This window comes from Chiloscyllium plagiosum, unplaced genomic scaffold (genome assembly GCF_037043375.1).
Source record: "Chiloscyllium plagiosum isolate Xiang-an unplaced genomic scaffold, Cpla_swu_hap1 HiC_scaffold_21, whole genome shotgun sequence".
NCBI classification, from domain to species: Eukaryota; Metazoa; Chordata; class Chondrichthyes; order Orectolobiformes; family Hemiscylliidae; genus Chiloscyllium; species Chiloscyllium plagiosum.
In genome coordinates, this window is record NW_028270159.1 from 28,482,768 (window position 1) to 28,509,236 (window position 26,469).

The window sequence follows — 26,469 nt, forward strand, 5'->3', positions numbered from 1 at the left end:
CGCCCCACACCGCTTGAAAATTTAAAGGGGCAATACTGTATACGGAGGAACAGAAATTGCTCGGAAAAATCAGCAGATTTGGCAGCATCTGTGTGGAGACAAATAGAGACGCTTTTTTCAGAACGAACAACCCGTCTATTGTAATCTTCGCCTTAAAGGGACCCTGGCACTTGCCCAAATGGAGACAGCAGGAACCAACAGGCAGTTTCCTGCAAGGTGCCTATGTTTTGTTGAATTACAGTCAGCTCTTCTATAACGCGATGGTTGGTTCTGGTGCAAACTCATGTTATCGAAAAATCGTGCTTTTGAAACAGCGCTTAAAGTGTTGGCCATGTAATGGCATTACAGCCAAGGCACGTTTTAAAAGTTTGCACTTCAGAAACAATGTCCCAGTTGCAATCGCATTATAGCAATTTCGTATTAACGAAACGCGCGTTATATCAGAACGAGCTGTGTATCAAAACATTCTTATGTTCTTCCACAATATGTCTCAACTCCTCAGGATTGTACGTGAAATGGTTCACCCCTACCTCATTGATGCGTTGTACACAAGTTGTACCAAGTGAAGAAGGCACACAGAGTGCATCTGCCCACCATGCTGCATTAACCCAGCATTAATACAAGTACGCAGTTCTTCTTTGAGGCCTTGGCCCACCCTGTTGATATTCTGTAACTACAAAGTGTTTTTATTCAAGGCTTCCAACTGTTGAGGAGGCTTCAGATCAATCCACATCAAGCAACCTGCTCAGAAAACGCTGCTCACTTATTGAAACTGGCGACAAAGTACGCCACAGCAGCCAAAATAGTTCAAAATTTTGTAAAGCAACTCAAATCATTCTGAAACACAATGAATTCCTCCCATTTCCCAATATTTACAGATCTCATTTAAAAAATATCATTGGCCACAAACTAATCAGTTTTTCCTTTGACCATCTGTATAACAAGTTTAATTGAAATCTGTCCTTTGTTTATGAGGAGCTTTGATAATATGCAGACAAAGGAACAAACAAATAGGGCTTAAACATTACCTCAACAGACTTTAAATGGTGCAGATAATTAAGTCCACTGAATATCACACATAAATGGCATTTTGTCTACAAGTTTAGATATTGGTGAGCAAACATGCTGGGAATTTGGACACAGAAGAAGGGGAGTTAGGTTTTGTTAGCATCAATGTTCCTTCTAAGCTGCATGGCTGTGCATTTACTCTGAGGCTCTGCACATGTCGGTCATCATGCCAACGTCACTCACAGCATTAGTCAAGAATCAAGAGTAGCTTTATTTGTCATTTCTACCATATACAACTGATACAGTAAAAACGATACTGCATCCCTCCAGGACCAAGGTGCTACATGGACAACACAAATTACACAAGAGTACAGTCATACAGAAGGCAGCATAAAATGCATAAGAAAAGTGCAAAACACGCAAGACAGTATAGTAATTCCTGACAACCAGGCACAGTGGTGGACAAATTACAATGTAATAATGAATGATCATTAATAAACCATTGTTTTTTCAACAATTTGAAATGTTGTGCAAAGAATTGCAGATGGAAATAGAATGTGATCATACAGTGTTAAGGAGCCTGATGGCTTGGGGCAAGAACCGAATGCTCTGGTATCTTCTGCCAGATAGCAGGATGGAGAAGCGTTTGAATGAGGTATGTGTGAGGTCATCCACAATGCTGTTCGCCTTGCGGATGCAGTGTGTGGTGCAAATGTCTGTAATGGAGGGAAGAGAGACTTCAATGATCTTCCCAGCTGTCCTCACTATTAACATTTGGTTTCAGAAATTACTGCCACGCACGGGGTCCACACAGAAGGAAAAATATTCAGAGGAAATGTAGGTTATCATCCTAGCTAATGTTATTACTGGACAAGCCAGATGTCAGACTGAAGCTTGGCTTAATGGATCATATATTAGATTAGATTACGTTACATTACATTACAGTGTGGAAACAGGCCCTTCGGCCCAACAAGTCCACACCGACCCGCCGAAGCGCAACCCACCCTACTCCTACATTTACGCCTTACCTAACACTACGGGCAATTTAGCATAGCCAATTCACCTGACCTGCACATCTTTGGACTGTGGGAGGAAACCGGAGCACCCGGAGGAAACCCATGCAGACACGGGGAGAACATGCAAACTCCACACAGTCAGTCGCCTGAGGTGGGAAATGAACCCGGGTTTTGAACAAAGTTTTCTCTTCTTGAAACATGAACAAATAGTGCTGAAGATTTTGTTTTGTCAATGAAAAGAAGAATAGTTTTATTAATAATAAATGAAGATCAAATATTGTAAACCAAATTATCTAGTTATAATACAAATGCACAGCCAAGTATACTTTAAACGCAGTCAGATTACAATCCTATTAATCCCAAAGCATTCCTTTATAAATTGAAAAGGAAAAGAATAGCTTTTGTATCACACCCAAAATGCACCTCTGATACAGTACTGAAAAACACACCATATATAGTTCCCAAGAACTCCACTCACACTGTTCTCATATCAGAGTTCCTGTATCTAAACCTCAATAGGTTTAAGTCACTTGTGACTTTAATTTATGAATAGAGTTACCAAATATCTTCTTCCCGGAGCTATTATACTCTTACAATCATTTGAACAACAGCCATTTACTTAGAGACTTGCTATGTACACAGTAGAAGTGCTACATGAACGTAGAATGTCTCCTGCATGAGAAAACTCTTCAGACTTGCTTTTCCCCAGTCTCATGACCTTGCATTTTCATTCACATGATGATCCCTTAAATTCAAGCTGTTAATCCATTAATGCATGGAAAACAAAAAGTAAAATAAGGAATAGGAAGGGAAATTGTGGCAGAGGAGAAATTGGGCCAGGAAGAGAAGGACTGGAAAAGGTTTTAGAAAGTGGAAATCTGACCCAAAACAGAATAGAAAAAGTAAAGGGAAAGGAATTAGAGAAACAGATTTGAAACAGTACTTTCTAATGAAACATAATAACTTTCACACTGATTAACTTGGTAATATATGCATTTTCCAAAAAGGTAATTATATGGGTGGCACAGTGGTTAGAACTGCTACCTCACAATACCAGGGTTTTGATTCCACCCTCAGCCAACTGTCTGCGTGGAGTTTGCACATTCTTCCTGTGTCTGTGTGGGTCTCCTCCTATTATCCAAAGATATGCAGGTTAGGTCATGTTAAATTTTTCACCTTATCCAGTGATGTGCAGGTTAGTTGGATTAGCCATGGGAAATGCAGGGTTACAGGGAGTGGGTGGGATGCTGTTCGGACAATTGGTGTGGACTTGATGGGCTGAATGGCCTACTTCTAGGTTGTCGGGGTTCTATGACTCTACATTACTTAGCTTCATAAGACTACTAAAATATATAGAGAGAGATTATATAGTTTCTTTCAGTAAAATCATGGAAAATTAACAAATAGATCAATATCCTACTGTGAAAAGCACAGTGGCATGGTCTAATTTCCAGAATGGCTCTTTGTCTAGAGACATAGCGTTGGTTCTATGGGGATCTAAAATGTTTCAATGCATTTACTTATGAGGTGTTAGCAGATAGATGGAAGGAAATAAATAATTTGACTGTCTGAAAGAATAAACACAGACAAATGTTGAAAATTGCATTTCTAAAATTAGCACAGAACTTCTCAATTGGCACAGTACTATGTACAGTTTCTTCAAGGGAATTGAAAATTTTCATACAAAATAACATTGGTGATAAATATTTAAATGTGTTTCAGTGAAGAATAAAGAACCTAAAACACTTAACTGGCATACAATGTTGGTGCTTTTGAGGCTCGCAAGGTATAACCAATAGATCACCTTCACACCTGAGTTTTTTTTTCTGGCAATCACCTGATTTTGGGAAGAGAATCAAGTTTGAGGCACAAAACAGAAGCAAGGCATTGAGTGAAGAGATCAACAATAACATTTCTCCTGGTCATTATTTACTATACTAGGAGCAAACCACTTGTCCTCTCTACTCAATCCCATGTGACAAGCTGGCCGAAAAGAAATCATTCCCTGATAATCACCAACTCTTTTCTCAGTGCAGTATAAAACAGTCAATTAACAGAATCATAGCAATTTTACAGCACATAAGGTCAATTCCTGTCCCAGACATAAACAGCAATCCAGGCTAATCCAACCTTCCAGCTTTTGGTCCATACCCCTAAAATCCAAGCGCAAAGCCAAGTATATTTGAAACACAGCAAGGTTTGTTGCATTCACCATGCTTTCTGACAGTGATTTCCATTACCTGCCACCCACTGAATGGAAACAATCTCAAATCCATTCTAATTGTTCCTGATGAAGGGCTTTTGTCTGAAACGCCGACTCTCCTGCTCCTCAGATGCTGCCTGACCTGCTGTGCCTTTCCAGCACCACACTCTCGACAGTCAAACAGTTGTTTATTGATATGGTTGGATATGCTTGCAAATTTTAAAAAGTAGAAAGTCTAGAAAATATTTGAGAAATATAATCTCATCTTAATAAGCAAAATGTTATTATGACTTGGATGGGTATTATTAATATATCTACAGTGCATACGCATATAAAACTTGCTTCACTCTTAGGAAAATAATCTAGCTGTTTGAATAATTGCTCTAAAGATAGAAATTCATAGGAGGAGCTAAATTTGTTCAAATATAAAGACTTATTTGTTCAAGCATGTGTTTGATTAGCATCTCATATGGAAATCAACAGATAATTATTTAAGTTCACAAGTTCCTGGTAGTTTCAAGTCTGCTGGGAAACTTCAAAAAGAATTAGTTTAGCTAAATAACCAAGATGAGTGATAAGAGATAGAACAACCACAACCGAAAATTAATTACAGCAGATCTTAGTGTAAAATTTGCCAACTATTTATTTTCTATTACAAGCTAACCTTAACACATCCTGAAATATATGGCACCATTTAGTACTTTGGAGAGAATGACACTACTATATTAAATGCAAATATTAGAAAGCTTTTAAAAATAATAATCTGTGGCATAGTTAACAGTCACTTTGACAAATATGGACTATATTATGAAAAGCCAGCATGGGTTGATTAAAGTCAAATCATATTTAACTGATTTGATTGAGTTTGATGATGAGATACTAATGAGGGTTGATGATAGTAAAGTGGTTGTTGTGGTATATGTGCACTTCAAAACATAATGTCACATATTAGATTTGTCAGCTTCGCTGTAGCTGCATAAATATGAAGAGTAGGTGAACCATATTTCTCAGGACTTGAGGAATGTACAGTATTTAGGGGATGGTATTTGGTGCTTTTATATTTGAATATGTATGACATATCTCATATTCTTGATAATGACCTAGACTTGCGTGTAAAGAGCACAATTCCAAAGTTTACAGATGACACAAAACTTGAAAATGTTATGAACTGAGGGTTGGATAGTGATACACTTTTAAGAGGACATGGCAGGCTGGTGAAGTGGACCGTTTAATTTAAAATGGAGAAGCTTTTGGGAGGAAGAATGAGGCAACCAATTTTTATAAAAAGTTACAGCTCATTGTTAACTCTCAGGATTGTAAATAACATGTTTTCTTTGTCTGTGTATTGCCTGAGACTGGGGTGCAGTCTCAGCTGGAAGGAGCCAGGATGGTAGCAAGGATTGCCCCCTATGGGTAAGGGGGGAGAAAACTAGTGAATTGGGTTTTATTTGGGTGTTTGTTTAAGTTAAATGTAGTGGCTAGTTTTTTAGCCATAGTACTTTACATAGGTGTAGATTTTAGACTTCATAGAGTTAATGTTTTCTTTCACTCCCTGCACCTCAGATAAGCATCCTCCTCTGGGGAAACCACAGGCTGCCCTGGACAACCATGGCTAGTGATCTGTTTAAATGGTGCACCTGGAATGTAAAAGGGAGCCATTCCCCCATTAAAAGAAAGAAGGTGCTTTCAGGCCTTAGGAAAGAAAGGGTTAACATCGCTCTGCTGCAGGAGACACATTTAACTGATAAGGAACATCTGAAACTGCAGCAGGGGTGGGAGTGGAGGGGAGGGGAGGGGAGGGGAGGGGAGGGGCTATGACAGGGTATTCTTCTCCTCCTTTTGCTCTAAAAGTAGAGGAGTGGCTGTACTGGTAAGAAGGAACCTCCCATTCCAGTTAACTGATCAAATTAAGGACGAACATGGACGGTTCATCATTCTTAAAGCTCTAATACATTGAGAAGAATATGGCATCCTGAATGTTTATTGTCCCCCCGGCGCACCCTCTTAAATTTCTAACTGATGCAGTTGCTAAACTGATTAATCTTGCGGTGCGCCGTACGATCATAGGAGTGGATTTTAACCGCCTAATGGATCCCAGGGTAGACAGGATGCCAAGGGGCCCAGCAGGTTTGCCTGCACAATCTAGACAGGTGGTGGACTTGCATGAGGAATTGGGATTGGTGAATGTGTGGAGGCATCTCCACCCTAATGGAAGAGACTTTACATTTTATTCCAACCCACACAAGTACCACACACAATTTGACGTGTTCCTTATGCCGTAGGTCTGTTTGGACACAACATTGGCTTGCAAAATTGGAATATAACTATCTTCGACCATGCGCCAGATGATAAAAATCAAGGATGGTTGAATAGATGTACGGCACTGGTGCATGGATCCATTCCTGTTAAGGGACAGCAAGTTTGTTGAGTACATTACAAGAGAGTCCAGGGCCTCCTGGGATATCAACTACGGTACAGCCAGTATCTGTTGATACTTTGGCAGACCAGTAAGGCATACTTACAATGCCAGATCATTTCGTATTCAACAAGTAGAAGGAGGCAGAGGGGGGAGCTGCAACGGATGCTGGAGGCCTGGATGAAGTTAGCTGAAGAAGCATTTTATATTAGGCCTTTAGTGGTCAAGCTGCAGCAGGTCACAGTTCTCCGGGCTGCTCTTGACTCATTGCACACTCACGTGGTAAGAAAGGTTTCCTTTGCTAAACAAAGATTGTTTGAATTTGGAGAAAAGCCTGGTAGATATCTGCCATATTTGGCAAGAAAGAAAAATGCTTCCCAATCCATTATATCTATCAGAGAATGAGCTGGTACAGTTACCTATGAGTTGAAGAAGATCAATGCTAGATTTCGGGAAAACTTTGCAGAGTTATACCGGTAGGAGGGCGGCGAAGATGTTGCAGTGAGAATGCAGTCCTTTTGTGAGAACCTGGATCTCCCCAGTATAAACACAGAACAAGCCTCTTATTAAGTGTGCATGTGACGATACAAGAGGTGCAGGAAGCAATAAAGCATCTCCAGGGTGGCAAAGCACTGGGACCAGGTGGATTCCTGAGTGAGTTTTATAAGGAATTCATAAATGTGTTGGTAGAGCCACTTTTGGGGATGTACAATCATTCACCTACACAGGACTGTCTTCTGTCCTCTCTCAGGGAGGCTAACATCTCCCTCATTTTAAAGAAAGGGAAAGACCCCAAAGATTTTGCTTCTTACAGACCAATTTCACTGTTGAACGTGGACTTTAGATTTCTGTCAAATGTGCTGGCCCTGAGGTTGGAAAAGATATTGTCCTATATTATGAAAGAAGATCAGACAGGATTTATCAAGGGCCGTAGCTCCTCCAACAGTATCAGGAGGGTACTGAACATAGTGCAGGTATGCCAGCGAAGATTGATCCCTGGTTTAGTGGTCTCCCTAGACACGGAAAAGGCGTTTTACTGGGTAGAATGGCCGTATGTGTTTGGGGTCCTAGAGTACTTTGATCTGGGGAACCTTTGATAGGTGGCTGGCGGTGTTGTACAATGATCCTGAGGTGGCAGTCATTACAAATAGTACTAAGTCGGATAACTTTCGTATTGGGAGAGGCAGCCGACAGGGATGTCCTCTTTCACTGCTGTTATTTATCTTGGTAATTGAGCTATTAGCCGAGACTATCAGGAGGGACCTGGAAATAGTGGCACCAAGGGTGGGAATGGAGAAGCATAAGATCACTCTCTCTGCTGACGATATCATTTTGTTCTTGGCCAATCCGGAGAAATCTGTACCCTGATTGATTCAAAAAATTAATTTATTTAGCAGTTTTTGGGATAAGGGATTAACTTCATAAAATCGGAAACGATGCCGGTGGGGTGGTTAGTGGAGGTGCCTGATCTAAAGGAGGGAATGCAGTTCCCGTTTAGATGGTTGTCAGAAAGGTTTTCGTATTTAGGAACTTCTATTACCCCTGCCTTCCACCAGCTGTATAAAACGAACTATGCACAATTACTGGAGAGGATAAAACAGGATTTGCAGGATTGGGAGGGACTATTGTTACCATGGTTAGGCCGAATAGCCCTGATTAAAATGAATATTCTTTCTGAGAATGCTCCCCTTGTTGCTACCCAGACGAGTGTTACAGAGGCTCAGTGGATGGCTTGGGTCCTTCATTTTGTGTCATAGGCGCCCCAATTAAATTTACTAAATTGCAATTAGCATTGGGGATTCAGAGTCAATTTGGCTTGATGTTGAAGCCTCACAGTCAAGATGCCCCCTAGTTAATCTATTATACATGGATAAGATGAAATCCATAACTGAGCAGTGTAAGAGCCCAATCATTTTGAATACGGTGAAAGCTTAGAGAATAATACGGCAAGAAGAGGGCAATTGGCACGGTGGCACAGTGGTTAGCACTGCTACATCACAGTGCCAGAAACGTGGGTTCAATTCCCACCTCAGGCAACTATCTGTGTGGAGTTTGCACGTTCTCCCCGTGTCTGCGTGGGTTTCTTCCGGATGCTCCGGTTTCCTCCCACAGTCCAAAGATGTGCAGCCCAGGTGAATTGGCTATGCTAAATTTGCCGGTAGTGTTAGGTGTAGGGGAATGGGTCTGGGTGGGTTGCTTTTCAGAGGGTCGATGTGGACTTGTTGGGCCAACAGGCCTGTTTCCACACTGTAAGTAATCTAATCTAATTTACCCCATTGGCGGGAGCCCAAGGATTTAAACCTGGGGCAATGAACTCCGGCTTTAAGGTATAGGAGAATAAGGGAATCTCTTGTTTGGGAGATTTATTCATGTCTTGATGTCATTTAGTCAACTAAGTCAGAAATATGGATTGTCTAATAGGGACCTTTTCTGGTACTTTCAGATGAAAAATTATATACAGAAGAGGACCACTCTCCTGGCTCAGTCATAAAATTCAGACATGGAGTAAAGAGTGCTTCAGTGCATGGGTGCTCTTTCGGTTAGTACTCTGTATCATTTACAGAAAGGGTATTCCTTGGGAGATGTGAAGAGACTCTGTGGGACTTGAAATCGGGAACTCAGAGAGGATATTTCATTGGAAACATGGGAAGATATATGGGAAAATGTAAAGAAAATCTCAATATGCAACAAAGCGCAGGCTATGCAATTGAAGATTTTACACGTGGGCTCATATGGTGTCAGAGAGGCTAGCTAAGTTCAAGAGGGGAGTATCTCCAGGATGCCTCAAATGCAAAATTAGTAGGCACTCTTGTGCACTGCTTTTGGTCATGTTGCAAGATCCGGAGATACTGGAGTGCCATAGTAAGGGAGCTGAAGGAAATCCTGGGAATTGAAGTCAAGGTGGATCTGGTGTTTCTTCTTCTGGGGTTGCCAAACTTGCCCTCTCTGGGAGAACATAGGAAGCGATTGTGTAATATTCTTATGCACTGTGCAAGGGCACCCCCAGGTCTTATGAGATGGCACAGGCTGGTGATGGAGCATCTCCCCCAAGACTACCTTACAAATATAGTGCACCATAAAATGGAGCAGTTTTATAAGACATGGCAGTTCTTTCTAAATTATATAGACGCAGACTTATCAGCAATATTAATCAGGGCCGTGGTATAGCCGTGGGAGTCAGTTTGGGCGGACATGGGACACTGGGAGGGAGAGGCTGGAAAAAAAATACAGGTACAATAACTTGCGCTCCCAGGGTTGGGAGTTTCAGTGGACTGAGCAAGTATTACTCTTCATTCCACTCAACTTTAATATTAACCTTACTGTCAGTGTTATCCATTGGATACAACTTCTAACCCTTGACCAACATGCCTTCTCTCTTTTATGGTCTTGCAGGTTTGAGCAGGATGTTCACCATCTCAGTGAAAGGCCCTCCAGCACTTCTCAAGATGAGAATTCAGAGGTCTCTCAGATAAGAAGTTTCTTGGTACTACTTGAATATTTCTACCTTATCATGTGCCATAAAACAGATTTCAAATTCGTTGCCATCTCCTTTTATGACATTCTCCCTGTGTCTGCATGGGTTTCCTCCAGGTGCTCCAGTTTTCTCCCACCGTCCAAAGATGTGCAGGTTAGGTGAACTGACCGTGCTAAATTGTCCATAGTGTTCAGGTGCATGAGTCAGGGGTAAATGTAGGGGAATGGGTCTGGGTGGGATACTCTTTGGAAGGTTGGTGTGGACTTGTTGGGTCAAAGGGCCTGTTTCCACACAGTAGGGATTCTAATTCAAAAAGTGATTACATTTCAAAACCCTTCAGTGAGCTGTGAAGTGCTCAGCCTTCCAATGTATTATATGAATGGCAGCGTGCAAATACAGCTTCTTACTTCTACAAAATAAAAGCAGCGAATAAAACTCGCACTAAACATAAAAATCAAGTTTCAAAATTAATTGAAACCTCAATTTGAAAAGAATATAAAATGTAAATGATTCTTTAGTGAAACAGTGTATTAGAAACCTCCAGAAGTACCTTGGATTTTTTTTTAACTTCAAGAATATGCTTTATTCATTAAAAAAAATCTTTGTATATATACATCATCACAAATGCAGTACAGTTCTGTACTGTTGCATATCAAGTAAACAAACAAAACATTGGACTTTGACTCTATCCAAAAAAACCAAAGACCTCTTTTATACATACAATACTAATATTTACATAGCATCCAACAACATTTTGAAAACTCCTAATGTCTTTAATTACATAATATTGCTCAGTCAGTCATATCAAATATCCATCACTATTTCAGTGACCATCCTTTGAGTAAAGAGATTTTTAAAGATTTGTCCTCTTGTTTTATTCGTCTAACATTTCTTAAGTCACAATCTTCTTCTCAATCATTCTAGCTCAGAGACAGCTGTACCATCCTTACAAGATCCAACATATGACATACTTTATTTGTGATGAGGAGTGACTTTGAATACATCAATAAACAAATAAGAATGGTTTCATAAAACCATGACACCTCATTTATTTGTTTCATTTTTGACTCAGGAAACTCCTACAGTGGCTGGTCAAATGTTTTCACAAGAAAAGTATGTCAGCTTTTGTTCTACTCTTTAGAAAACTATACAGCACAAAGAGATTTTATAAGATTTTATTGAATCTATTCATTACTATTGGTAGCTGTCAAAGTGTATTTACATGGCAAAATTCCTTTCAATGGGAATTTTGTTGGGATATTTATGGTTGTCCTTTGGGGAAATGTAAAATTGTATGAAGCACAAACTTTGAATTTTGCTCCAACCAGCTTTCACCTTGTTTCCCTTATACCTGGGAATGAACTGCTTTTGGTGAGCATGGTGACAGGGAGGTGAGAAATGGAAAATGAAAATGAAATGTTGCTAAGGGTGGAAGGTGAAATTTTCTTTACCACTTCAAAAAAACTTCAATCACTGGCATTTCTCCAGAAACAATCCAGTTAAGATGAGGACATTTAATTTTCTTTTGTCCAACAATTCCTTTTAAGCATTGCAACTATACCTTAAACCACATCTATGCATGTTTGCTAAACTACAAGCCAGACATTCAAGTGTGTACTGCTGTCTTGCATTTTTTCATAGGCATAAAGGATAATTGCCGACCTTGCACAAACTGAGGATGTGGTTTGAAGCCAAGCTTGTGAGAACTTGTCTTCTAAAGCTGTTGCCAACTAAATAAAAGGTCATAGCTCAGTACCTAACTGTTATCTGTGTTACAAGAAACCTTGTTAAGCTACTAGCTTGGTTATCAAAAGATAATCGAACCACTGGAACCATCTGTGGAAGATAATGTGTGGTACTTTAGGTAGCTTTTTTAAAGAAGTGCCAAAACATTTATAATAAACTGTAAAATTCAGGGAGAGGCAGTCCAATTACCGGTTCAAGCAAGTAAAGGGTTATTACAAAATAAACTGAGTTGAGTAGTTAGTATACAGCCTCCACTGAGATTTGCTGTAAACCTTACACTTCATTTGGTCCAAATAGCAGCAATTTACATTAGATGAAACTAATGATTCACCTTTTGAGGTCACTTGCTTTGATTAATTCCCCCCACCTCTTTCCCCCATACTTTCATTATATTCATTGATGTGTGTTAAAGTGTTCCTTATAGCTCTGCATTGGAACTTGTGTCATTGAACGTTTCCAGTCTGCCATCCCATCAGACCTTGCCTTTCATTCTTTCTTCACTCTCCTCAATTTCACATTCTTAAAACTTATTACATTTTTAACAATTGGCAATTCTTATGAAAGGTTTTTCAACCTGAAACATTAACTCTGTTTTTCCTTCCACAGATGCTGCCTGATGTGGAGTATTTCAAGCAACTTCTGCTTTTATTCCAGACATTTAATGTCTGCAGTGTTTTTTAAATTTATGATTAAACAATCTAATGTTTTGGCTTTTGCACGAAACGTCGATTTTACTGCTCCTCGGATGCTGCCTGAACTGCTGTGCTTTTCCAGCACCTCTAATCCAGAATAATATTTTTAAAAGCCTGGATAAACGGAAAAGCTTTGCTTTTTTTTAGAAAAAAGCAGGAATCTTTATATAATTGTATAGCACAAAGAAATTGCACATGTTGCTGTACCTAAGTAGAATAGAATCATTGAATCAGAGAGTGGCATGATGGCTCAGTGGTTAGCACTGCTGCCTCCTGATGCTAGGGACCTGGGTTTGATTCCGGCATTGGGCGATTGTTTGTGTGGAGTTTGTACATTCTCCATGTGTCTGCATGAGTTTCTGTAGATATGGTAAATGCAGAGTTATGGGGATAGGGCAGGGATTCAGTCTAAACGAGATGCTCTTCAGACAATTGGCCCATATCTGACAGGCTGAATGATCTCTTCCTGCACTGTATGGATTCTAGGTCGCTCTAAAAGCATATTGACATGTCAAATTTCCTTAAACTGGGAATTTTGTTAACTTAAGTATAGTTGTCCAAGGAGTTTTCTTTGGAAAGAACATAAAATTGGCAAAAACACCAAACAGTTTTTACTGTGTTTACCTGTGAATGAACTGCTTTAGGGAAGCAATAGGTGGGAAAGGAGATTAGAAAGAAGGTGAATGACAAACCAATCGTATAACATTGGTAAGGTTGGTGGAAGATGAAACTTCCTTCATCACTTCAGGAAAGCATCAATCACTGGCACTTCTCCAGAAGCAGTTTGGTTGAGATGAGGAAAGCTTACAGGCTTTCACAAGCTCAGAGTATCCTAAAAATCATTATAACATTCATACTTTTGGAGTCTAATCATGTTCAATGTAAGAAATGTGAAAGCAGGACCTTGGTTTAACATCTCATGTATGACAGTGCAGTACTTCAGCATTCTGAAGAAGGGTCATTGGACTCGAAATGCTAACTCTCCTTTCTCTCCACAGATGCTGCCAGAGTTTTTCCAGCAATTCTGATTTTGCCTCAGCAATACTGCATTAAAATATTAGATGAGATGATGTGAATATTTTGGAGCAAGTGTGGAAGGGTTGTTTCCAAAAACATAGGCAAATGGGACAAGTTCAGTTCAGGATACCTGGTTGACATGGAGGAGTTGGATGAAAGGGTCTATTTCTGCGTTGTATGACTCTATACATAGATGTTGTGGGATTACCCAGTGCATAATTCTGGGGAATGTGTTACAAGTTGTAATACAGATCAATAAATGCCTTAGATATATATATAATATATATGCTTGCATTAAGGATTGTACCTATATTTAAAAGGAGAGATAACTGTCATTGTTCAAGAATAGGGTTCTGTGTAGATCATCCAGCCCATTCGATACAGCTGACCTCTAACTTTAACTCCACTTCCCTGCTAGCTTCCAGTGTCTCTTGGTCAGAGAGATCAAAATTTATCTTCCACAGCCTTGAAAGATGCAGCTTCCACAGTCCTCTCATGTAGAAAATGCCAAAGAGCAAAGAGATTTCTCCTCTCCTCATTCCAAAATGATTAGCCACTGAAAGTGAACAGAATTTAGATGTGGCTTGGAAAGTATTCTGGATCTAATAAAAGTCGAATTGTGTGATTCCAAGATATCTTTAGTTAGAGTGCGCTTTTATTACCTGAAAAATAAATGCAACAACAAACGCACATACAAAGCCCCTGATCACAAATTTACAAATAAGGTTGGGAGAGGAGTCACAGAATCACTGAATAGTTACAGGGCAGGAGAAAGCCATGCATATGATTTCATTGGCTCACCAAATGAGATCTCACTTTGTGCCAATCATCCACCTTGTCCCCATACTCTTGCAAATTGTATCTACTTCAATAATTATCTAATGTCCTCTTGAAATGCTTCAGTTGAACCTGCCCCCACCATACTTCCTGATAGTACATTCCCATACCACTTGCTGTGTGACATACATTTTACTCATCGTACACTTGCTTCTTTTACAAAACACTTTAAATTTGTGTCCTTTGGTTCTTGACCCTCCTATCAATTCTGTCAAGACCACTCATGATTTTAAAAATGTAAGTCAAATTTTTTCTTCACCTTCTTCTCTCCAAGGAAAAAAGTATCAATTTCTCCCATCTGTCCTCGTAACTGAAATTTTTCATACTTGGAACCATTCTCTTAAACCTCTCCTTCAGACTGTGTAATCTGTTGCAACCATACTGAAGTGTGGCTCCCAGAACTGCACACAATACTCCAACTGAGTTCTAACCAGTGTTCTTTATAAGTTCCTTATAAACTTCCTGCACTTGTACTTTATGGTCCTATTAATGACTCCTAAAATACTGTGTTTTATTCACAGATCTCTTTACCTGTCCTGCTCCTTTACTCACTTATGCATATGAGCACCTAGGTCTCTCTTCTCCTGCACACACTTTACAATAGTACACTCTTTATTTACACTGTCAGTAATTTTGTTTGAAAATGTATTACCTCACACTTCTCTGTGCCCTGTGGCCAAACACTTTAACTCCCCCTCCCGCTCCGCTAAGGACATGCAAGTCCTGGGCCTCCTCCACTGCCAAATTGTAGTTCCCTGACGCACGGAGGAAAATGCTTCATCTTCTGCCTTGGGACCCTCCAACCACAACGGATCATTGTCGATTTCACCAGTTTCCTGATCTCCCCTCCCCCAACCTTATCCCAGATACAATCCTCCAATTCGGCATCTCCCTCTTGAACTGTCCTACCTGTCCATCTTCCTTCCCACCTATCCATTCCACCCTCCACTCCAACCTATCACCATCACCCCCCACCTTCATCGACCGATTACATTCCCAGCTACCTTCCCCACACCCCCAGCCCCACCCCCTCCTATTTATCTCTCAGCCCCCTTGAGGTCCTCCACATTCCTGATGAAGACCTTATGCTCGAAACGTCGGCTCTCCTGCTCCTCGGATGCTGCCTGACTGGCTATGCTTTTCCAGCACCATACCTTTAGACTCTGATTTCCAGCATCTGCAATCCTCGCTTTCTCCAAAGAGATTCATCTGCTATTTAACCACCTACTCCAGCAACTTGTCAATGTCTTTTGAAGTTCTATACTATCTTCCTTATACTTTAGGATACTCTCAAGTTTTGTATAAATCAAAAACTTTGAAATTGTCCCGTGCACACCAAGACTGAGAACATTTATATACATAAGGAAAAACAAGGTTCCCAATACCAACCTTATGAACTCCACTAAAGACCTCTGTCCAGCCCCAATACCCATTAACTATGACTTTCTCTTTCCTATCCCTCAGATAATTTTGTATGCATTTGGTACTGTCCTTTTTATTGCGTGACCCTATAACTTTTCTCACAAAACTGTTGAGTAGGACTGTATCAAAAACCTTTTAGAATTTCACGTATACCACATCAACAACATTACCTCATCGACACTTTCAGCACCTCTTCCAAAATCTCCAGAAAGTTAGTTAGACATGTTGTTTTCCTTTATCAAACCCTAGCCTGACCTGCTGCGCTTTTCCAGCACCTGACCTGCTGCGCTTTTCCAGCAACACATTTTTAAGCTTTATCAAACCCTTGTTGGCTTTTCAGAATTAACCCATATTTTTCCTTGCGACTACCAATCTAATGCCAAATAATTGATTTGTTTTGATTTATTATTGTCATGGGTACCTATGTACAATGGAAAGTTTTGTTTTGTATGCAGTACAGGCAGATCATAACATACAAAGTGCATAAGGGTAATAGAACACAGTGAGGAATACAATACTATGGCTGCAGAGAAGTTGCACATAGAGGGAGACCAACATTAAATTTAAAATTTCAGAGGTCCTTTCAGAAATCTAATAACAGCGGGCAAGACGCTGTTCTTGAATCTGTTGGTACATGTGTTTAAGCTTTTGTATTTTCTGCCTAACAGAAGAGGTTGGAAGAAATTATACGGGAGTGGAAAGGATCCTCGATTATGTTGGCTGCCTTCCCTAGGCAGCAAGAAGTAGACATGAAGTCAATGATTGGAAGATTAGCTTGCATGATGGATTGGACTGGGTTCACAACTTTGTGGTTTCTTTTGGTCCTAGGCAGAGCAGTTGCCATACCAAGCTGTATTGGGTCTGGTTAGAATGCTTCCAATACTGCTTCTATAAAAATTGGTAAGAGTCTATAAAGTTTCCATACCACTGAAGCTAACCAGACTGGTCTGTAATTGTTTGTTTTATCTTTACAACCTTTTCTGAACAAAAGGAATAATGTTTTCAATTCTCCAGTACCCTGGTATCACGAAAGATTGAAAGATTATGACCAGCATCTCTGCAACTTCCACTTGCACTTTCTTCAGTGCATCTCATTTGATCCTGGTGCCTTTTCAACTTTAAGTATTGACAGCTGATCCAATACCTCCTTATCAATGTTGAACCCTTCTAATGATCACATACCTCCTCTGGAATCTTGGCCTGGGTGGCATCTGTCTTCTTGGACAAATACAAAGCGTTCCTCCAATAAGTCAACCATGTCCGTGCCTCCCAGAGTAACTCCTCCTTGTGACACTGACCTGCTGTATTTCTCCTTTTACAACCTTTTCACTATTTATATGACTATGGAAGACTTTGAAACTTTCCTTTATGTAAGTTGCCAGTCTTTTTTCATAATCTCTCTTAGCTTGTTCATTTGCTCTTCCTTTCTGAACATTTTGCATTTAGCGTTTTTTGCCTGAATCTGTCGAGAGAATGCTTTTTTCCTTTCACTTACTGTCGTCACACAGGGAGTTCTGCATATGTTTGACCTATCTTTCCCTTTTGAGGGAATGAAGTAAGATAATTATTGTTAAAGCATGATGGGTAATGTGGATGTTATTCTCCATTGCAAAACAGACCATGGAGATAAAAGTAAACCAAAGGTTGAATTGCTATAGAAACTGGCAGACTTAGGGCTGAAATTGAGTCACCCTGCATTAAGTTGAGAATTCTAAACTGTACTGAAACCAGGTAAAGCTTATTCCAGCACACACTTGAATAAATTGCTGCTAAGCCAAAGACGCAAACTACTCATTTTAAACCACCACAATTATTTGGTGCTGTGTGCAGGGTCTCCATAATCTGTGTTAGCGACACCAGATTAAATGTTGATATTAATGAGATGGTGAGGGGAGGTCAGTGTTCAAATTGAGCAGCTCATGAGCTGATTTCATGAGTTGTGGCAGGGTATGGGTCTGTGGGTGCTATGTTTGTGGATTGGTTCCTTGGATAACAAATAAACAAGGAGGCGTAATTGTTCTCAGGATAAACAAAAGCGAATTGATGAAGAGTCATAAACTGAGGTAGCTTTTCGTAGCTTGGACAGCTAAAAAATCAGGGACCACTTCCTAAAGAGAGAACCATCAGACTATAAATGTACATCATCTATAGGGCAGATAGATACCTTGGCTGGGAATCTGAAGGGTCACTCACTGAATTCTCAGCAGATTCAAATAAGAAGATCCGAATTAAAGTGACTAAGGAAGGCGAGGATCTGTCAGGACCTCTAGACAAGCACAAGGAATGAGATAAACAGGCAAAAGGAAGAATCATAGAATCCCTACAGTGTGAAAATTGGCCATTTGGCCCAACAAATCCATGCCAACCCTCTGAGAGTATCCCACCCAGACCCATTTCCCCACCCCATTACACTACATTTCTCATGACTAACGCATCCAACCGACACATCCCTGAACACTATGGGCTATTTAGCATGCCCGATTCAACTATCCTGTGGGAGGAAACCAGAGTACCCAGAGGAAACCCACACAGACATGGGGAGAGCATGCAAACTCTATAAAAAGACAGTCGCCCAATGCTGGAATCGAACCTGGGTCCCTGGCACTGTGAGGCTGCAGTGTTAACCACTAAGCCGCTGTGCCACCCTCAGATGATTTGGCGTAAAAAGCAAAATCGGAGTAGAAAGATGGACTCGGAAAAAAAGAACAATTGCAGCAGCTCAGGCAGAATCTCCCAAAAAAAAAGACAAATGAGAGGCTGACACAGGGAAGCAGACCATTCTCCGGGAGAGTTTAGGACATTGGAATTAAAGGGGAATCAGGCATATTATGACTACTGTACTAACACTTTAGCTACTTTTGTGTTCGGTCACTAAGAAAAACAATTAGTTATTTTCACAAGAGCAGGTGCCTAGACACTTTGTAATTTTCCTAGCACATACTATCCTCACACCTTGAATTACCACAGTCGACCAGCTGTAGGTTGATCCACAATGCCTTTATGGAGGGGATTCCAGGATTTTGAACCAGCAAGGTGAAGAATGGCAATATATTTCCAAGTCATGATGGTGATTAGCTTGGAGGGGAACTTGCAGGTGGTGGTGTTCCCATGTATCTGCTGCCTTTATTCTTCTAGATGGAAGTGACCATGGGTTTAGAAGCTTTGGTGAATTGATGCAAAGCTGACAGTAGGTAGTGCACACTGCTGCTATGAACATCGGTGGTGGAGGGCATGGATGTTTGTGGTTGTGATGCCATTCAGGCTGCTTTGTCTTCGATGGTGTGAAGTTTGAGTGTTGTTGGAACTGCACCCATCCAGGCAAACGAGGAGTATTCCACGTTAATCACTGGTTTGTTTCTGAACCAGTTAGTCTCATGGTTCTAGTTGAACTCCTTCTGGTAGGAAAAGGATTGTGAGGCCATGACATGCTCACAGGCTCAAAAGTGAGTATAGATTGCAAACCACATCAATTCTTGTACAGTGTTTGTGTTGCAGTGCATTACCAGAACCATGTAGTTTAATCTTGGTTGGTTGTAATCTCAGTTTATTCAGCTATGGTATATGACCTGATGATGCTAGCCAGTCAAGCCTGTAACAAGATGTCCATTGACATAAATAAATTCTGTGTAAGTTGGCTGATTGAATCATTACTTTCCTTCAAATTATCCTAGAAATGCCTCTGGTATATTTGTTAATGGATATATATTGTCTAATGCATCTACCTTTTTAAAGGTGGTGGTTCTCTACAGCATAGGTATCTTTATGTGTGTGACCATCAGTATTTTCAATTTTCTGAAACAACGTCAAACTTCTGCATATCTTCTGGAAGTGACCCATAGTTTTACAAATATAGCCCTCCTTTGTCTTGGCTAGACATTGTCTACACTGAGAGGCTTTCTTGTCCCACAGCACTGACACTGACTCTGTTAAATAGCTAATTCTTAGCCCTTACCACATGCCTCACTAGTGTCAATACTTTATAATTTCTGGATTAGAGTGGTGCTGGAAAAGCACAGCAGTTCAGGCAGCATCTGAGGAGCAGGAAAATTGACGTTTCAGGCAAAAGCCCTTCTGCCCGAACGTCTATTTTCCTGCTCCTCGGATGCTGCCTGAACTGCTGTGCTTTTCCAGCACCACTCTAATCCAGAATCTGGTTTCCAGCATCTGCAGTCATTGTTTTTACCTACTCAATACTTTATCAAGTGAATTCATTCTGCTGTTCTCTTAAGATGGTGTTGTTTTTGCAGGATCTGCTTGTAAGGTTTTTATGGTATTTGCTTCTGGAATTATTTGAATAGTTTTCTCCATTTCCTCGGACTACATGAAATCTGACAAGCTTCCTCAAAAAATCCAACAACAATTCTTTCTGTAATGAATTCCGATTTCAAAGCTCCATTATCACAGGTTTCCACGAATCTGTAAAGGTTATTAACTAAATTATCTACAGCTTCCACGAAAAGCTGAATTCTTCTGTTAAATCTTGCTTATTCAAGAACTTTATTTGTTCTCAAATTGAAGTAATCATCAAAAGCTTTTAGGAAGATGTCAAAAGTATCTGTGCTCTCTTCAAATATTTTGGCAATTAATAACATAATCACTATGGGTCCTATTGAATACTATTGTAGATTAACTGTGCAGTCTCAGATGTAGGATTTAATTTTAAAGCAATTCTCTACCTTAACGTCTGTTGCTTTCCAAAATATCTATTCAGGTATTCTATATACCCATCTGATTTGAATCTGCTAGGAAACATTTCATTGGGAAGAATAAGGAGATGTATGTATTAATTCTTATACTGTTAAAACTGTTTTAAACCTGTAGCATTTCCATGCTGCTTGTAACATGTTCTTCTTCTAATATTTCTGTAAAGTTTGTTCACTCAAAATCTGTATTACAACAACATAACTATACTCCCCTGATAGATCTCCAATATCTGTTAAATGACTGCTCTATGACAACTTACTGCTTCCAAACTTGTAAATTCTAATTCACATCAATACTGTACCTCTGTATAGCTTATTCATGCACATTTGAACTAAATTTGGTGGCCTTCCCAGTACTGCAGGCCCAACATACCTAACTTTTCCAGCCCTTTCACTGTCTCTTGCAGCTATACTTCATGGGACCCACTTGCAATATGGACAATTTTGAGAGGTGAAACATTTTTCTTTAAGTTTCTGGTTTTTGCACCATTTTCACATAACATTTCCCCTGTCTCTGAGGAATATTGAACTTGACTCCAGGAACCTTCCTCATTCCACAGAACCTCTTTCAGTAAGGCCTCTGACTTTCTGAGTGAAGCTCGTGCCTTATCTTTGCATAGCCTGTACAGGTGTCCTTGCAGTTCTTACTAACTTGGTGAAGGATTGTCTTTGAAGTACTGAAATTGGCTAGTTGTTGCTCTGAAAGCTACACTGACTGACAGGTTTGATGCTTCAGCTAATTAACTGTCACTTCTTCAAGCCATGATCCTTTTTTTTTTAAGATTTAGATTACTTACAATGTGGAAACAGGCCCTTCAGCCCAACAAGTCCACACCGACCCACCGAAGCGCAACCCACCCAGACCCATTCCCCTACATTAACCCCTTCAGCTAACACTACAGGCAATTTAGCATGGCCAATTCACCTAACCTGCACATTTTTTTTTTGGACTGTGGAAGGAAACCGGAGCACCCAGAGGAAACCCATACAGATATGGGAAGAATGTGCAAACTCCACACAGTCAGTCGCCTGAGACGGGAATTGAACCCAGGTCTCTGGCGCTGAGGCGCAGCAGTGCTAACCACTGTGCCACCGTGCCACTCTTAAAGTGGTAAATTCATTTTCTTCAAAATAATTTCCTTCTTTTTCCAGGGTCACATGAATTCTGTCTGCCCACCACTGATCACCACATTGTATGCTTCAGCTAAACGAATTCCAGTCCACACTTTGCCAGAATGTGGTGTTCTGGTTTAAATAATTCACTACCACACACCCTTCTTTCTCTATGTTGACTCTTGTGCCAATCTAATTATTAATGTTAGGAGTTAGACCACTGGTGAGTTTAAACAGAAAAATGTCACATAAGGTAGTTTTATTGCATGATAGTAATAGATGCAGTTTATATTAACTTGCTAATCATTGAGGACTATTTGTTATGTACATAATGTATTTGCTTCCTTTGGGTACTTGTGCAGAACTGAACTGTCTCCTCACTAAATGTACATGACACGATCAGGTTGGATGGAGCTCAATGTAACTTGAATGTTAACTCATTCACTACTTTGCACAATTCTGATCTTGCTAGCAACGCCCCATGTCTCATTTGTAAATAAAAGTGAAAGGTTGAGTAAAGTGGTCTGTAAAATGTAAGTCTTTCTTTGAGTGTGTCAGATAGAAAGTAACCCATAAAAAAAATAATGCCACAGCTGGCTTGATATGAAGCTGTATTCCTAACATTTAGAGCAGAAAGTAAGTGAATTGTGTCATTAACACAACCAAGTAAATTAATGTCTCAGATTGCACAACAGCCTTTAAGGGAAATTTGTTTTTTATTCAAGAAGTCTTGGCAAGCAGAATTCTGCAGGATTATCACTCAAAGTGCACATTTGGGAAAAAAACTGTGAACATAATCAATGTTTTTATGATTAAAAGGCTTCATAAATACTACACTAACTTGATAAATGTAAACTAAACTATAAAGTGAAGGAAAGTTTAGTTTGCATGAATGACTCAGTAATTAATATGTAGCAAACTGGTGGTCAAATAGATTGCAACACATCAAAACCTATGACATAAGCTAGCTTAAGTTGTAGGAATGCATCAGGACTAACTAAATACTTTTCACTCAGCATTGGCAGCATAATGCAGCGTGTACAAAAAGTTATATTTAATGTTTCAGAAAATGTGCCCAGCTAATCAAAAGTTCAGGTTGTTTCCAAAAGCAACACATCCTTTTGATGTCATATACAACGCTGATACAAGATGCTTACATGCCTCAAGCAACAGAACCATGCTGGCACCGAGATCTTTTTATTTCTTTGTAGTTAATTGTTACAAACATCAAAAATAATTTCCTTAGATATTAGTTCAAACGTCACAATGTTTGATTCTGTGAAGACAACCACGCACTACTATGCAGACAGCTTTTTCTCAGAATTATTTCCAATTCTTGCAATGGCAACATTGACAAGGAATGCCAGAAATTAGGTAGCTTTGCTCCATATACTTCACGCTGCACTATGCTGGAAACATATATTGGACAGAATTTTATGCTAGACCATAACGCACTTATTCACTGAAACTGTAAGTCAGGTGGCAACTTCCAGTGTCCACAGATGCACAGTCAATTCTGAAAGTTGTAAGTTGCTGTCAAAGTTCTCCTGGTCCTCCAGAGACTTCTCTATACCCTATCTAATCAAAAATTCTCCACATTTCCAGTCTGCACCTAAGATTCTTCTGGCCACTTTCATCACTTTAATCGTTTCCAGGCCTTGACCTCTTCGCCATGGATATCCAATATCTTCACACCTTCATTTCCCCCATCAGGATTGGTTAGGTCTTTCTGATTGTTTTCATGAGTGAATCCCCAACCAATTCCCTATCAACCACCATTCCTTTGCCTGAAAACATTCTCACATTGAAAAACATATTCTCTTGGCTGCACTCAAATTCTCCAAATGAAAAATGTTACTGTGTCAACCCAAGTCACACCTACCTGTCTGTGCAACAGTTTTTTTTTGTTCTGGTCCTGACCAGGTCCTCCATCTCAGTTTCTTGTACATTGGTGAATTCATGGTGCCATTTTCTGTTCTCACCCAAAATTGAGAGATTTTACTTTTTTTTTCCAGCTTCCATTCTTCTCTTATTTGAACATGGTATCCCCAAGAATCTGCCTTTCCTGGATTTCTCTGTGTGGACATGTGGTACATTCTTACCAAAGAAGCCTTGATGTTGTTGCTGATAACTGGTTTTACTTTTGGTAGTATTGTAGAAGCTGGATGTTAATGATTACTGCAAGTTTAAAAAGTAGGTAGCCTGACACTCATTTAAGAGTTGTTTACACAGCAGCAGTAAGACACGGTTACCAATGACCTGGAACTGGCACTGGAGAAGGCAGTGGTATGTACAAATAGAAACTCAGCTTGCAACAAACAGCTGACTGGTCTTGGTCTGAGGACTGCCAACAGCTAAATGATTGGCTCCCAAGAAGTTGAAAAGCTTAGGACTCTGATCAACATAGTGAGAAGCAATGAGACCTCCACAAGCACAAGTGCTGTCTCTGTTCTCTGCAGAAGGACCACTTTAAACCTAAAGAAAAACAGATCATTTTCCTTCATCAGTTACTGCAAGTTCTGATTTATAAAAGGTCACTGACTTGAATGAAAGTGTAAATCCCCTAACCCAGTGTCTCCTGCCAACAAGTAAAAGCATTTGGAGAAAGAATAATAATAAGCAGCTTTCTGATCAATACAAGAATCATTTCAGCAAATCCTGTGAACAAGGAACAAACTGTTTTCTCTCTGCCATTGATACCCACTTTTTTCCCCCGTTGGTGTCAGTTTGTCTGTATGTGGGGGGTAGTGGGCGTGTTTATAAAGGAGTTAGAGTTTTCACTAATAGAGTTGGGTGTTGCCAGATCATAATGGCTTGAGTGTAGTAAAAGTCTATTTATTCATAGCAAACAGTAATTTTTGTTAAGTACAGAAATCTGTTTTTTTTCCTGTCAATTTGAATCTGAAAGTCTTAATAAATTATTGAATACTGCATACCTTTTAAAATCTTTCACATTTCTGACTTCTCCAGGAATCATGGTGCTTAATTTCCAGTGCATTACTCCAGTGAGGTGCGACAGCAGTTAAATGAATGGTGACCAAGGTATCTCAAATGGTTCTAACTAGTTTTTCTTCCAGACAGGAGATGCTATTGAATCAGATGACTTCTGGTTTGAAAAAATTTCCAGATAAACAATCACTAGGACATAGACCAGTACAGCACCGTACAGGTGCTTCGGCCCTAGATGTTGTCCTGACCTTTTATCCTACTCTAAGATCAAATTAATCTACATAGCCTTCGTTTTACTCTCATCCATGTGCCTATCCAAGAGTCACTTAAACGTCCCTAATGTGTCTGACTTTACTACCACCGCTGGCAGTGCATTCCACGTACTCACCACTCTGTATAAAGAACTGACCTCTGACAACTTCCCTAAACATTCCTCCAATCACCTTAAAATTATGCCCCCTTGTGATAGCCATTTCTGCCCTGGGGAAAAAGTCTCTGGCTATCCACTCTATGTCTCTCATCATCTTATACAGCTCTATCAAGTCAGCTCTATCAAGTCACCTCTCAGCCTCCTTTGCTCCAGTAAGAAAGGCCTTAGCTCCCTCAACCTTTCTTCATAAGATATGCCCTTCTTTCCAGGCAGAATCCTGGTAAATCTCCTCTGCACCCTCTCTAAAGCTTCCTCCTTCCAATAATGAGACAACCAGAACCGAACACAATATTCCAAGTGTGGTCTAACCAGGACTCAATAGACCTGCAGCATAACCTCATGGCTTTTAAACTCAATACTCCTGCTAATGAAAACCAACACACCATATGCCTTCTTAACAATCTCGTCAACTTGGGTGGCAACTTTGAGGGATCTATGGATATAGATCCCAAGATCTCTCTGTTCCTCCACACTGCCAAGAATTCTGCTCCTAACCCTGTAATCTGCAAATTCAACCTTCCAAAATGAATCACTTCACACTTTTCCAGGTTGAACTCCATCTGCCACTTTTCAGCCCAGTTCTAAATCTTGTCAATGCACCTTTGCAACCTATAACAACCCTCCACACTATCCACCACTCCACCAACCTTTGTGTCATTAGCAAATTTACTAACCCACCCCTTTCACTTGCTCATCCAAGTCATTTATAAAACTCTCAAACAGCAGACGACCCAGAACAGATCTCTGCAGAACACCAATGGACACTGAGCTCCAGGCTGAACATTTTCTATCTACTACCACCCTCTTTCTTCTATGGGACAACTAATTCAGTATCTAGACAGCCAAATTTCCCTGTATCCCATACCTCCTTACTTTTTGAATGAGCCTATGTTGGGGAAGAAGTCTGTTATTCAGAGGATGACTCACCTGCAGCGGTCTAATTTAGAAAGTAACACGCACATAAGCCTTCAGTATTGACACGTTTATTCATTATATCACGGGAAGAAACAAGGAGACCAGCTCAATCAGATGGTCCCAAGTCACTCCACTGGAACACAGATAGTCACAAGATTTTATTGGTTACAACTGGCTAACAACTAGCAGACTATTAATTACAGAATAACGGGCAGGCATAAGGTAACTTGCCCAGCATCAGCTCCAGTCACGTAGGGTCTGGACAGTGTTGTTTGTAGCTGATCAGCAAGTGTTAGTTTACAATAGGTCATTGCAAAGGGAAGAATGGCTTCATGCAAAGAGAGGCATTCGTTTATCAGGTATCTGCACAGCTGCAATACCAACCATGCCAGGCAGGCATGGGAAACGAGCTTTCTACAGGGCAGGCACTGAATGTAAGGCAAAATGGTTTCCACACATTAATATGTGACAAAATGGCTTCCACAATTCTTCCACAACCTACCATGGGGAACCCTTTCAGATACCTT

At 40.2% G+C, this 26,469-nt stretch overlaps 1 long non-coding RNA gene across 1 annotated transcript; it reads left to right on the forward strand.

Moving 5' to 3' along the window:
- On the forward strand, positions 1-24,749 carry LOC122564826 (uncharacterized). The gene is made up of 5 exons (XR_015760718.1): positions 1-216; positions 9,087-9,182; positions 10,037-10,127; positions 16,501-16,732; positions 23,664-24,749. It is a non-coding gene; the product is annotated as an uncharacterized LOC122564826 (long non-coding RNA).
- The last annotated feature ends 1,720 nt before the right edge of the window (positions 24,750-26,469 follow it).